The following is a 12,254-nucleotide window of genomic DNA, read 5'->3' on the forward strand; positions in this document are numbered from 1 at the left end:
GCCCCCCCCCGGGCCCGGCTGGGCCGCACGCGCCGGGTCCAGGCTTCTCCCAGAGCGGAAGGCAGCCGCGCCTAGGCCGGGCAGCAAAGTGGGACCGGCGAGGGGCTTAACCCGGACACCCTGGGCTATAACCCGGTTCTGCCGCTCAGTCGCAGGGTGGCCATGGGTGTGTTGACCTTTGGGAGCCTCGGTGGGAAGCAGGTAACGTGTCACCAGTGCCTGCCTGCTGCCCGCGAAGGCTGGCGGCCTGATAGAGCCCCTACTCGCGTCTGAGGTGTGCTGTAGGGGAAAGCGAGTTTGCCAAGTTGGGGGACACGAAGAAAGAGGTGCCTTCCGAGATTAAGGAGCACCCTGAGGTGTTTCCCTAGTGACCACAGGGCAGCGAGTGTTTTGAGGGTGAGCGTGGTGATCCCGTTTTTCTACCAAAACCAGTTAAGGGACAAGAAGTTTAAATGAACTCCACCAGCATGGGCTACATATAAGGGCATGTCTGGGTCTCCAATTTAGGCTCAGGCGGCCACCCAAGAAGGAAGCCAGGAACTACAGGGACCAGCCGGGATGACCCAGCCTCAATCACAAGGGCCCCAGCCATCTGGGCTGTTTAGAAACTTGGTCTTCTTTTTCTTGGGTTTAACTAAAACTGTTCGGTTTTACTAGAATTTGCACGGGGACTTTCTGGCCTTTCCAACTCAACTTTCGCCCTGCCGAGCAATGTCAAAAAGGATGAAAAGTGAAATGAAATCGGCTGGCACTTTGGCTGTTTGTGAAGCTAGGGGAGGAGGGGCTAGGAGGGTTTTCCAAGGAAGTTGTGGGCTGAGGAAGGACCCAGGTTGAGAATGAGGTTTAAAGCAGATTTTCAGGCCCGGGTATTGCCGAGACATTATTCCAAATTGTTGTGGTCCTCAACCCGCTTTCATGGGGACTGTGAAGGGACATGTCCGCTGCCTGCCTTGTCTTACTCTGGTGGAATTAAGAGAAAATTCTCCACTGGACTTGAAGCTCTGAGGGCTTTGCCAGGAGAAACAGGGTGTGGTAAGCTGGGAGATGGAAGTGCAGGTCGTAAAGTGTTTTTCTAGAGCTGAAGCGTTCTCACTGGGAAAACCTGCCTGTCTATAATAAAGGTGTTTCGTGAAGCGTGCTTAGGTAGGGAGATGAGAAACCCGCAGTGCCCCTTAAAGAGTCTGGGATAAATCAGCAGGACAGGAAACAAGCCTGTAAGTGCTTACGGCTGGTGGGGGGCCGCTCCAATTTAGGCTCAGGCGGCCACCCAAGAAGGAAGCCAGGAACTACAGGGACCAGCCGGGATGACCCAGCCTCAATCACAAGGGCCCCAGCCATCTGGGCTGTTTAGAAACTTGGTCTTCTTTTTCTTGGGTTTAACTAAAACTGTTCGGTTTTACTAGAATTTGCACGGGGACTTTCTGGCCTTTCCAACTCAACTTTCGCCCTGCCGAGCAATGTCAAAAAGGATGAAAAGTGAAATGAAATCGGCTGGCACTTTGGCTGTTTGTGAAGCTAGGGGAGGAGGGGCTAGGAGGGTTTTCCAAGGAAGTTGTGGGCTGAGGAAGGACCCAGGTTGAGAATGAGGTTTAAAGCAGATTTTCAGGCCCGGGTATTGCCGAGACATTATTCCAAATTGTTGTGGTCCTCAACCCGCTTTCATGGGGACTGTGAAGGGACATGTCCGCTGCCTGCCTTGTCTTACTCTGGTGGAATTAAGAGAAAATTCTCCACTGGACTTGAAGCTCTGAGGGCTTTGCCAGGAGAAACAGGGTGTGGTAAGCTGGGAGATGGAAGTGCAGGTCGTAAAGTGTTTTTCTAGAGCTGAAGCGTTCTCACTGGGAAAACCTGCCTGTCTATAATAAAGGTGTTTCGTGAAGCGTGCTTAGGTAGGGAGATGAGAAACCCGCAGTGCCCCTTAAAGAGTCTGGGAAAAACCAGAGGGAAAGAAAAAAAGCCTGTAAGTGCTTACGGCTGTTGGAGTGCCATGGCCAGTGACAGTGGCCTGTCCCTTAGCTTCCTGTCCAGCCGACAGTACCTGCGTATCTGCTCATCACCAAAAAGCCCACATGGTGGGAGCCCAGTACCGCTAATCAGGGAAGATGTGGCCAAGTTGAGTTTTTACTTTCATTCCTCGGCGGGTGCCGGATAGGGCTGTTTCTGAGTTTGTAAACTCCATGTGAGTGACAAGCAAATAGAACTCTGCCCTGTGGCGCCTGCTTGTCCTTCCAGGAGCAAACCAGCCCTGCTTTTTAGAATGGAGTCTCGGCCTTGTGGATTGGCACTGACCCCAGTCCTGATGGCAGAGGGACAGACCTGAACATTAGAGGTTGCTTGGAGAGGGTGCTAGGGGCATTTCCGCCTGCGATGGTTGTGTGGCTGATGGCGCTGTGGGTACGAGGGTGTGGCTGGGCTAATTGTCACCCTAGGAGGTCCCTCAGGAGGAGGGCCTGCTCCTGGCTACAGAGGTGACCGATGAGGACAGGATGGGGACGGCCCTGCGTAGACTGAGAAACACACCACCCTGAATAGGTGCCCAGGATTGTCCAGAAGAACCCTAACCTGCACTAAGGAGGGTCCTCTGTCCCTTCCCCCTTGATCTGTCTTCGATGTGGTCCCAGGGCCTCTGTAGCCCCGTCAGCTCTCCTGAAGACGGTGCCTGTTTCTCTGAATGCCCAGCCCTCAGCTTTGTGTCCCGCTGAGCATGCAAACAGCCTCCAGAGGTGGTGGTCGTTTTCAGGTATTACGGGAACAAAGAAACTTGATGGTGCTCCAAGTGTGGGCCAGGGCTCAGTTCACCCACTGAAGTTGCCCATGCCGAGGGCAGGGTGGCAGCGTGGCCCCTGCATGCGTGTGTGTCCTTGCCATCGTTCTCTGTTCTCTGTGTGGCCTAGGCCCAGATTCTCCTTGCCTCGGTGACTTAACCAGGTCCTCTGCAGAGACGAGGGCATTGCCTTTGAATCTTGGCGCTATGAAGGGCCCTGTGCAATTGTTGGGTCTTACTTCTTTGGGAATCAACTGAGCAAATATTTCTCAAGGTCTGCTACATTAGAGTTTAGGGTGCTTAACCTTCCATAACCTTCACCCACTCCTTTAAAACCTCCCTGCATAGACATATGGTCTCAGTAAAAAAAAAAAAAAAAGGTAGTGAAGTGCAGCTTTAGCCAAGGCCCCGCCATGCCCTGTTGTCTGCCCAGACTCCTCCTGGGAGGAACCGGAGCTGCAGCTAGAGGGGCCTTATCACTCAGAGAGGAGGGAGCCCTGGAGCCCAAGCCCCAGGTTCTAGCCTGGCCTTGCTGGCCGCTAAGTGCTGGCCCTCCTGAGGGGAACTGCCCTTCTGGGGAGTCAGAGGGAACCAGCGACTCAGACTCCTGGCCTAGAACAGGCACCGACGTTGTGGACATGCCCCTCAGGTCAAGTTTTCGTAAGAATGCTGAGGCTGTCAGGGTCTGACTTGTGCACGCCTGCTGTGTCCTGTTAGCACACAGAAGACAAACCAAATCCTGAGTGTTCAGCAAGGAGCTGCTCCCTGCCCTACCCCAGCCTCTTGCCCCCGGCTTAGGGGGATCTGAGTGCATTGGTGAGAGTTGTAGGGTTCCTGCTCTGTTCCATACTCTGGGTCCCGACGGACCCTAAGCAGGTGACGGGAGACAGGCAGCCAGTGCCCCTTGCCTGCCTGGACCTCCGTGCGCCCCCACCTCACTGTGAAGCGGGTAGGGCTGGGCAGTGAGGCTGTCGCCATATGCCAGCCCTCAGGCCCCGACCTGGCTCGCACGGACTGCGGTGCGTGGGTTTTAAGACCCGAGAGCCAGCCAGCCCTGCCCCCTCTTTAGCAGCTTAGCAGGACCAGCTGCGGTGCTCTGACCTCCTCCTGCAGGATCTGGGTGCTCTCACTCCCCTGGACCTGCACCTCCTGTCTGAGGCAGAGGTTTGGCCTCCTTGCCTCCTGGTCCTTTCCTACCCCCACTGCTGGCAGGCTCTGCAAACCTTGCTGAGCTCCTGGTCTGTTCGACCAGTCGCAGGGCTGCCTGCAAAGGACCTGCCTGGGCCCTCCCACAACGTCCCACTCGCCGTCCTGGGGCCTAGTGCTGCCAGCCTGGATGTTTGCTTCGTGTAGTAAACTCGTCTGTTAGGAAAGTTAAGCCTGTGTGGTTGTAAAGGTTACAAAGCGGGCAGAAGTCGCATTAGAAACCACTGGCAGTAACCCTCCAGAACTCTCCTCGAGCGTGACATCTTTGTCAGATTGGAGTCCGGCAGGTTGGGTGGCTTCTTGATGCAGGACCTGTGACACAGGAGAGGGTCTCCTTCCACCTTTGCGGCTCGGCTTTTCCTCTTTTCAGCTTTTACTAGGAAACTAGGGAGTCCGGGGTTGTCATCCCTGTATCTGGGACTCGTTTTTAGGAAAAAGTGAAATGTATGAATTATAATCCCCACCTTCTGTCTGCCATATCCATGTGTGTTTTACATTTTTTCATCTTTTTTTATTATTATTATTTATACATCCAATTGTTAAACATCACGTAGTTTATAAAGAAGTCTTACCCAGCATGAGCAACGTCTCAGTATCTCAGGCGAGCTGAGAATATGATACATGCCATCACCAACAGGCAACGGCATATTTGTGTCCCACAGTGTTCTTCTCCATTTTCCCCAAATTTCCCTTCATGTGTGTGGGTTTTTTTTGACAAGATGACAGGGTGGATGTGACTTTATTTTTCCCCAAATTTCCCTTTGTGTGTGTGTATGTGTGTGTGTTTTGACAAGATGACAGGGTGGATATGACTTCCTGTGTCCCTCCACTGGGGGCGCAGAGAGAGTTTGGTTCTGGGAGGACCTGGAAGTGTGACCATGTTCCAGTCCAGTTCCCCAGGCTAGAGGAGGCTACCAGGCCTGACCAGCAGGCTTCCCGTTTCAGACTGATGGCTCTCCAGCCAAGGCAGGGCTGTGGGCCTCCTTCCCCAGGCTCCTCTGCCTGCTGGCTTCCAGGCAAGGGTGGCCCGGTGGCTGCCAGGGAACAGGTCTTGCAAAGACATTAGATGACTTGGTCACAGGCAGGAGGGAGGGGTCAGAGCTGGACGCACGTTGGCAGGTGTGGAGTCATCTTTTTAATAAACAAGAGTTACTTTTACATTCTAAGCAAAAGATTTAGTACCTGAAAAGTAGCCGCTTACTGAATGCATGACTGGAAGAACACCAGGCCTGTCCGGATAGGCGTCCTACTCGCTTTCTGTTCATCTGCTCTGGGCGTCCTCCACCCACTCTGCTCCCTCCCATTACCACACAGGCAGCTTGCTTCTGTGAACTGAGGAGGCCTGGGTTTCAGGATTTGCAGTCATGGTGGAATGTGCCCAGTGATTAAATCACAACTGCTTCCTGTCTTTGGAACTGCAGATCTGTACTTCCAGCTATGGAAACCCTCTAATCTCAGCAGAGTTAAATATATTACACGTTGAAGGGAAAAGCATTGATTGTTACGAGTCAAAGGGGAAAGCTTGATTCTCTGAATATATAAACATAGGTCCTAAGAATAAGCCGTTGGTTTAAAAAAAGAGCATATTTTAATCATTCTTCCTACCCTGTTTTCCATAGACTTAATTTTTAGATCAGTTTTAGGTTCACAGTGAGATGGAGTGGGAATGCAGAGCTCCCACAGCCCCTTACCCCACACAGAGCCTCCCCCAGCAGGTGCCCTGAACCGGGTGATCTGTTTGCTCCCGTCTCCGAGCCTGCCTGCCACCAGCCGAAGTCCACCATGGACAGACACTAGGGTTCACTCTCGGTGCTGTCCACTCTGTGGGTTTTGACAAATGGAGAGTGACATGTATCACCCTCAGCATCGGGGTAGTTCCACTGCCTGAGAATCCTCTGGCTTCTCCTGTCCATCCGCCACCCCCACACCAAGCCCTGGCCTTTTGATTGTCTTCACAGTTTTACTTTGTCCAGGACCTCATGGCTGGAATCATGCAGCCAGCCTTTTCACATTGGCGTCTTTATCATTTTATATATATATAATTTTTTGAGAGGTTTTTGCTATAGAGCGTGCGTGCTCACCAGAAAGACACAGAGAGACAGAGAGACAGAAAGCGAGAAATCACCCCCAGAAGGGACGGCCACACCGCAATCCCTTCTCTTCCATTCTCCTCTCGGGATCTTGGCCACGCACGCACATGCATCCGGCGTGAGTTTAAGTCACCGGGTCCGGGACTCCAATAGTGGTCGACTACATGGGAGTCCAGCCAAATAGCTATTATGCCAACTGCTGGTCCCAACACATTGGTGTCTTTAACTTGGTGCTTTGTAAGGGAGATCCTTCCCATCCTTCCAGAGCTTGAAGACCTCTTCACTGTGGAATAGTCATCCGGCGGGATTTTAAGTCCCCGGGTCCGGGACTCCAATAGTGGTCGACTACATGGGAGTCCAGCCAAACAGCTATTATGCCAACTGCTGGTCCCAACACATTGGTGTCTTTAACTTGGTGCTTTGTAAGGGAGATCCTTCCCATCCTTCCAGAGCTTGAAGACCTCTTCACTGTGGAATAGTCTTCCATGGACTGGGTGCTCCACGGTTTGTTTTCCCAGTCACCTACCGAAGGGCATCTTGATAGCTTCCCAGCTGGGGCAGTTCTGAGTGAAGCTGCTACAAGAACCTGTGCCAGCTTTTGTGTGGGCAGGCTTTGTTAGCGTATCCAAATACCAAGGGCATGGTCGCCACATTCCGTTTTTAGCGGACAAGTAAGCGCAGCAGAAGCCTTGTCTGAGCGGAGCCGGGAGCTCTGGACGGGCTCACACGGCCTGCGTGCTGTGCTGTCGCTGGGAGCTGAAGCTGATGCACCCACAGGCTCTTGTATCTTTGAGGTTCGTACTGACATGGAACAGGTCACCAGAAGCCATGTGCTCCACCCGGCCACCTGTATGACTGCGGTGTGACCCAGTGGCCAGCATAGGGCCTGTCGGGTTTCCAGGCTCCGCTGTCCATGCGCTCTCTCTAGCGGATGGCATTTCTGCTGAGGTGTCTGACCTTCAAGCCAAGACGCTACAGTTTATCAGCCAGAAGCTGGCCTAGCATGGACTTCAGGCGAATAGTGACAGCTTACGGTTCTAGTCAGCACCTGCAGAGTTCCTAGTCCTGACACTACTTCTAAGCCACCCAAGAAAAATTAAACACATTTCTGGGGACTTTAGTCACTGGGATTCCAACTTTTAGCAACTCCGCACTCGAAGTAGAAGCTGCTGTTTGACAAGGTATACCGGTTATCTGGCTGAGGGTTATCTGGCTGAGGGCATCAGCGTTGCTGTTTATAGTAACCCTGTTCTTGCAGCTGTGAAACATAGTTACTGAAGTGCCACTGCCCAGTATTTCCTCTTGGAATGCTGGGAGGAATTTAACTCAGAGAAGACCTTAGACTCAGGGACTCTCTGCCCAGCCCCACGGCGTGCTGGGAGGCTGATCTGCGTTGGTTGTACCAGTGTGCATAGCTGTATGCCCGGTTGTCTGCCCCAGGGTCAGGTGGTGTCCCTGGCCCCTCACCAAGGCAGTCTGAGCGGGGTTGGTTAAGGAGGAACCTTTGGGGATGAGGCGAGGCACCCAGCAGTGTGTTTTCGGGGATTAGACCCCAGCATGAGGACCCTATTGTGGGTGCCCGTTTCTCTGTCTTTTGCTTATGGAAGAAATAAATAATCATACTTTAAAACATAAAACAATCTTTCCAAAACCGTCTCTCCCTGAAAAAATGGCAGTACGTGCTCGACATCCATCATTCCCTCGCTCCTTTGGTATACCCGACTCCTCCGCGCGCTTGAGTCTCTCACCCTGTGCACCCGTACGGCACAAACCCTACCTGTGCCGTGCACTGCACCTCCCGCCCAGCGTGGGGTCCAGCGAGTCACCCAGGAGTCAGCCTGTGCCAGGCCATGGCGAGCACCTGCTCCACAGCGACCGGGGAGGGCAGGACACAGGCTGGGTGCCCTCCCCCAGAGCTTTGTTAAACACTGCCCAGCACGCCGCAGGCTGCAGCCAGGAATACACACTCTGAAACTCTTCACAGCCTGCAACAAATGCCATTTATTTTGTTTTTAGTGTTGAAGGATTCCGGTATACAGCTTGGAAATGACCCCGGTATGAGTACTCCGTCACAGTAGTAGTGCAATTCTGTGGAAGTAAGACAATTCCAAATTCTTTGAGAAGTTCGGGAGTTCAGAGTCATTTTGCATGTGGTAAATCTAATCAGCAGTAACATTTTCTGGAAATGAAAGTGACCACAGGTTTTGGGCATTACTCTATGATGATGTCCCTGCCATTTTGGACTGGTGTATCGGGCTTGCCGTGTATGGGGTGGAGAGCCCTTGAGCTCGCCCCGTCTGGAGCTGTGTCCCTCAGGGCCTTTGCAGGCTGCTCTGAGAACAGCAGCCAGACTGGGAGCATGGGGTGTCTCTCAGTGGCCTCCGAACACCACAGCAGGGACCATGGGTGCTGGCAGCCACAGACGGCAGTCAGGGAACTAGTGGGAGTGACCCCTCCTCCGGTCCTGGTGAGCCTGATTGTCCCCGCAGCTATTCGCAGATGCCAGACCCAGAGATGCTCGGAGAGGTCCCCTCCCCTTGGAGCCTCATGGTCCCCAGGGCCCGCAGCCACACTGGGCATGCTTTCTCCTGGTGTTCGGGGTCTGTGTCTGTCTGCACTGCCCTGCCCAGGCACACCATGGCAAAGAAGCCCTGGACACGCACGCTGCCCTCACTTGTGGGCACACACGTGCCCAGCGTGTTCAGGGAGGGCTCAGGGCACAAACCTGGACCTGTCACTGTGAGTCGGCCTCCCGGAGTGTTCCACCGCCCTGCCCATACCTGCCGTAGTTTGATTTTTTTTTTTTTTTGGTGGGGAGAGGTTTTTGCTATAGGGTGCATGCGCTCGCCAGAAAGACACAGAGAGACAGAGAGACAGAAAGCGAGAAATCACCCCCCAAGGGGGATGGCCACGCCGCAATCCCTTCTCCTCCATTCTCCTCTTAGGATTTTGGGCACGCATGCACACGCGCCCAGCGTGAGTTTAAGCCGCTGGGTCTGAGACTCGAACCATGTTTGCCTACGTGGGAGTCCAGTGACATAGCCATTACACTAACTGCTGGTCCCTGCAGTTTGATTTGTTTTTTTTTTTAAGAGCAGTTTGAGGTTCCCAGGGGAATGGAATGGGAAGTGCAGCATTCCCATATACTGCCCGCACGCATGCACGCGCGCGTACACACACACACACACACACACACACACACACACAGCCTCTCCACCGTTGACATCTCAAACCAGAATGGACATGATAGTTAAAGAACCTAAATTGACATTGTCGCCATTACCTGGAGTCTCCCAGTCACGTCAGGGTTTACACCTGTGGAGGCCATCACAGCAGTGTCACACGAAACCCTTTCACTACCCTAAACATCCTCTGAGCTCCACCTGTTCACCCATCTTCCCCGAGCCCTGGTGACCACCAATCTGTATTCTCCGTAGTTTGGCCTTTCCCGGTGCCATGTAGCTGGAGTCTGCAGGAACGGAACTTTTCACACTGGCTTTCCTCACTTGGTGCTGTGCATTGAAAGTTCCTCTGTCTTTCTGTGACTTCTGATTATGGTAAAATATGCATTGCATTACATTTATTGCTTTAGCCAATTTTAAGTGCACAGTTCAGTGGCATTTAGTACAGTAACAGTGTCATGTCCCCTTCACTGTCACCTCGTCCCAGAATCTTTTCATTATTCCAAAATGAAACTATATCAGTTAAACAGTAAAAGTTTTTAGATGTTAAATAGTAACCCCCTTCCTACCCTTCTCCCCCAACCCTTGCTCTGCTTTGCGTCCATCAGTTTGCCTTCTCGGGGGACTTCCTATAAGTGGATTCAGACAGTATGTGTCCTTGCGTCCAGATCACTTCACTTAGTACAGTGTCTTCGGGGTTCCTCCATGTTGGAGCGCATGTCAGAATTTGCTTTTTAAGTAAATTGAGTAGTTTTCCTGTGTGTGGACATGCCGCGTTGTTTATCCATTATCTGGCATTATCTGTGGCTGCGGCCTTTTATGTTCCCCCTTCTCCAACCCTTGTCATTTTCTGTTTTGGGGTAGTTTCCACCTTTGGGGATGTGACTGTGTTTTACTTTTGTTTTAAATACAACATATTGAGCTATAAGGTTACATAATTTAACTTTTCATAATGGGTGCCTAACAGACATGCTTAAACATTTCAGTCAGCTCTGGAGCGTGGGTGGAGCGGCTCCAGCCCCTGCCTGACTGCGGCACACAGATGTGAACATGTCCCGGCAGGCGAAGTTCCTGCACACAGTGGGGTCATTCTTTACCACACAGTAACAGTTGGGGACAACTACATTCCAGATCTACCTGCAGAGAGTATATGCTCCTCCTCTTCTTTTTTCTAAAAAATTAATTTTAATTTGACCAGAGAGGGACAGAGAGAGAAAGTGAGAAAGCAAGCCAGCAGGCCCAGGACTCAAACTGCAGTCAGCCATGTGAGAGTCCAGCGCCCTTAACCACCATGCCACCTGCAGGTCCCTACATGTTCTTACTTTAAAAAAAAAAAAAATCCGCTTCCTTTAGGTGGTATACTGAGTTGGATGAGCATTTCCCAGAAAAGAGCCAGCACTCAGGCCTCTGGGACATTGGAGGAAAAGCTGCAGAGAGTATATGCTCCTCCTCTTCTTTTTTCTAAAAAATTAATTTTAATTTGACCAGAGAGGGACAGAGAGAGAAAGTGAGAAAGCAAGCCAGCAGGCCCAGGACTCAAACTGCAGTCAGCCATGTGAGAGTCCAGCGCCCTTAACCACCATGCCACCTGCAGGTCCCTACATGTTCTTACTTTAAAAAAAAAAAAAATCCGCTTCCTTTAGGTGGTATACTGAGTTGGATGAGCATTTCCCAGAAAAGAGCCAGCACTCAGGCCTCTGGGACATTGGAGGAAAAGCTTTCATTTGTGACTGTCCTGGTGTCCCTGCATCCACCATGGGGACTGGCAGCCCCTTTCCAGGTCATGCTAAATGGCCCAGTGCTCTCCTCCAGGGCCTTCTGGCCCGGTCCTTCTCCCTGGGGCATGAGATGACCTGAGCTGTCTTCTCGTGATGTTCCTGGAGGGAGAGTTGGACTCAGAGGGGGACTGAGCCAGAATGCAGCCCGGTCTGCTGTCCGAGGTCCGAGTATCAGATGTGTTCTGGTGCTTTGGCAATTTCAGACCCTAGGTGCAGGAAGGCGGGTGGGAGAGCCTCCCAGGGACACGTGACTGGTCTGCCTTGTGCCTGGTGATGCTGCAAGTGCCTGCTGGTCACCGTGGAGTGGATTAGAGGACAGCACCGGCATGTGTGTGAGCATGTGTGTGAGCACGTGTACGCACACTCCCTGCCGCTTTGTAGTTCTGATGTCATCTGCATTCAGCGGCCTGGGGCCCGTTCTTGCCGCCAGCGCTTTTTATGGCTGGGTTGCAGCCGATGGCTGACATTAGTGTCCCTCATGGTTTTTGGGGCATGGTGATTTTTGTTAAGTACTTTCTAATTTTTCATGAGCTCAGGATTGCAAAAGTACAAGGAATCTACTCTCTAACTCAGTTTCTTGCGGGAGCAAACACAGGATTATTGACCTGCCATCCAGCTGGGGAGAAGTTGCAGTGGGAGCCTCCCCACTTCAGTGGGCGGCTATGGCATTTCAGCTACCGAGGGCTGCCAGTACCGGAGACCTGGCTGTTACCACGCTCCAGCCTAAATCTTTATGCTGCAGAGTCTTGCACTCAGCCACCTTCCAAACCCCAAAGCCGTATTTTCATCTCTGAGGAGTTAGAGGGACTCGGCTGGCACAGTCAGTGCTCAGGAGCCAGGTGCTGTCATGTGACAAGGAGTCCGGCTCCGGCGTTCCCTGCCGACCCGCAGCCCTGCCTGCCCGAGTCTCTGTGCTCTGCCACAAGACAGAAGGGACACGCTGGCCAGTTGATTTCCTCCCCTCCAAGGCCCAGTCCAGGATGAGCGATATTTCCGCTCCAGCAGCCCCCTTCGGGTTCCAAGTGGAAGCAAAGCCTTCTTCTTGTATTGCTTCAAGGAGAAATCAGAGGGTGCTGGGAGCTCAGAACTTTAGGGACTTTCAGATCATTTAGATCAGCGGCATCCCCCCACCCTTCCCCCCAATGGGGCTGGGGCCCAGGGCCCTGCAGTGGAGGCTGCCCCAGCCCCTTGGACCCTGCCAGCAACACGCCTAAGCTCCCATTCCTCCACAGCC

At 52.7% G+C, this 12,254-nt stretch overlaps 1 protein-coding gene across 1 annotated transcript in view; it reads left to right on the plus strand.

Annotated features, from left to right (window-relative positions):
• CUNH1orf198 (chromosome unknown C1orf198 homolog) overlaps nt 1-12,254 on the plus strand; it is a gene marked incomplete in the record, with an annotated part of 36,567 nt that overhangs the window by 544 nt on the left and 23,769 nt on the right.

The sequence above is a fragment of the Tupaia chinensis genome, unplaced genomic scaffold (assembly GCF_000334495.1).
Source record: "Tupaia chinensis unplaced genomic scaffold, TupChi_1.0 Scaffold000161_1, whole genome shotgun sequence".
In the NCBI taxonomy this organism is placed as follows: Eukaryota; Metazoa; Chordata; class Mammalia; order Scandentia; family Tupaiidae; genus Tupaia; species Tupaia belangeri.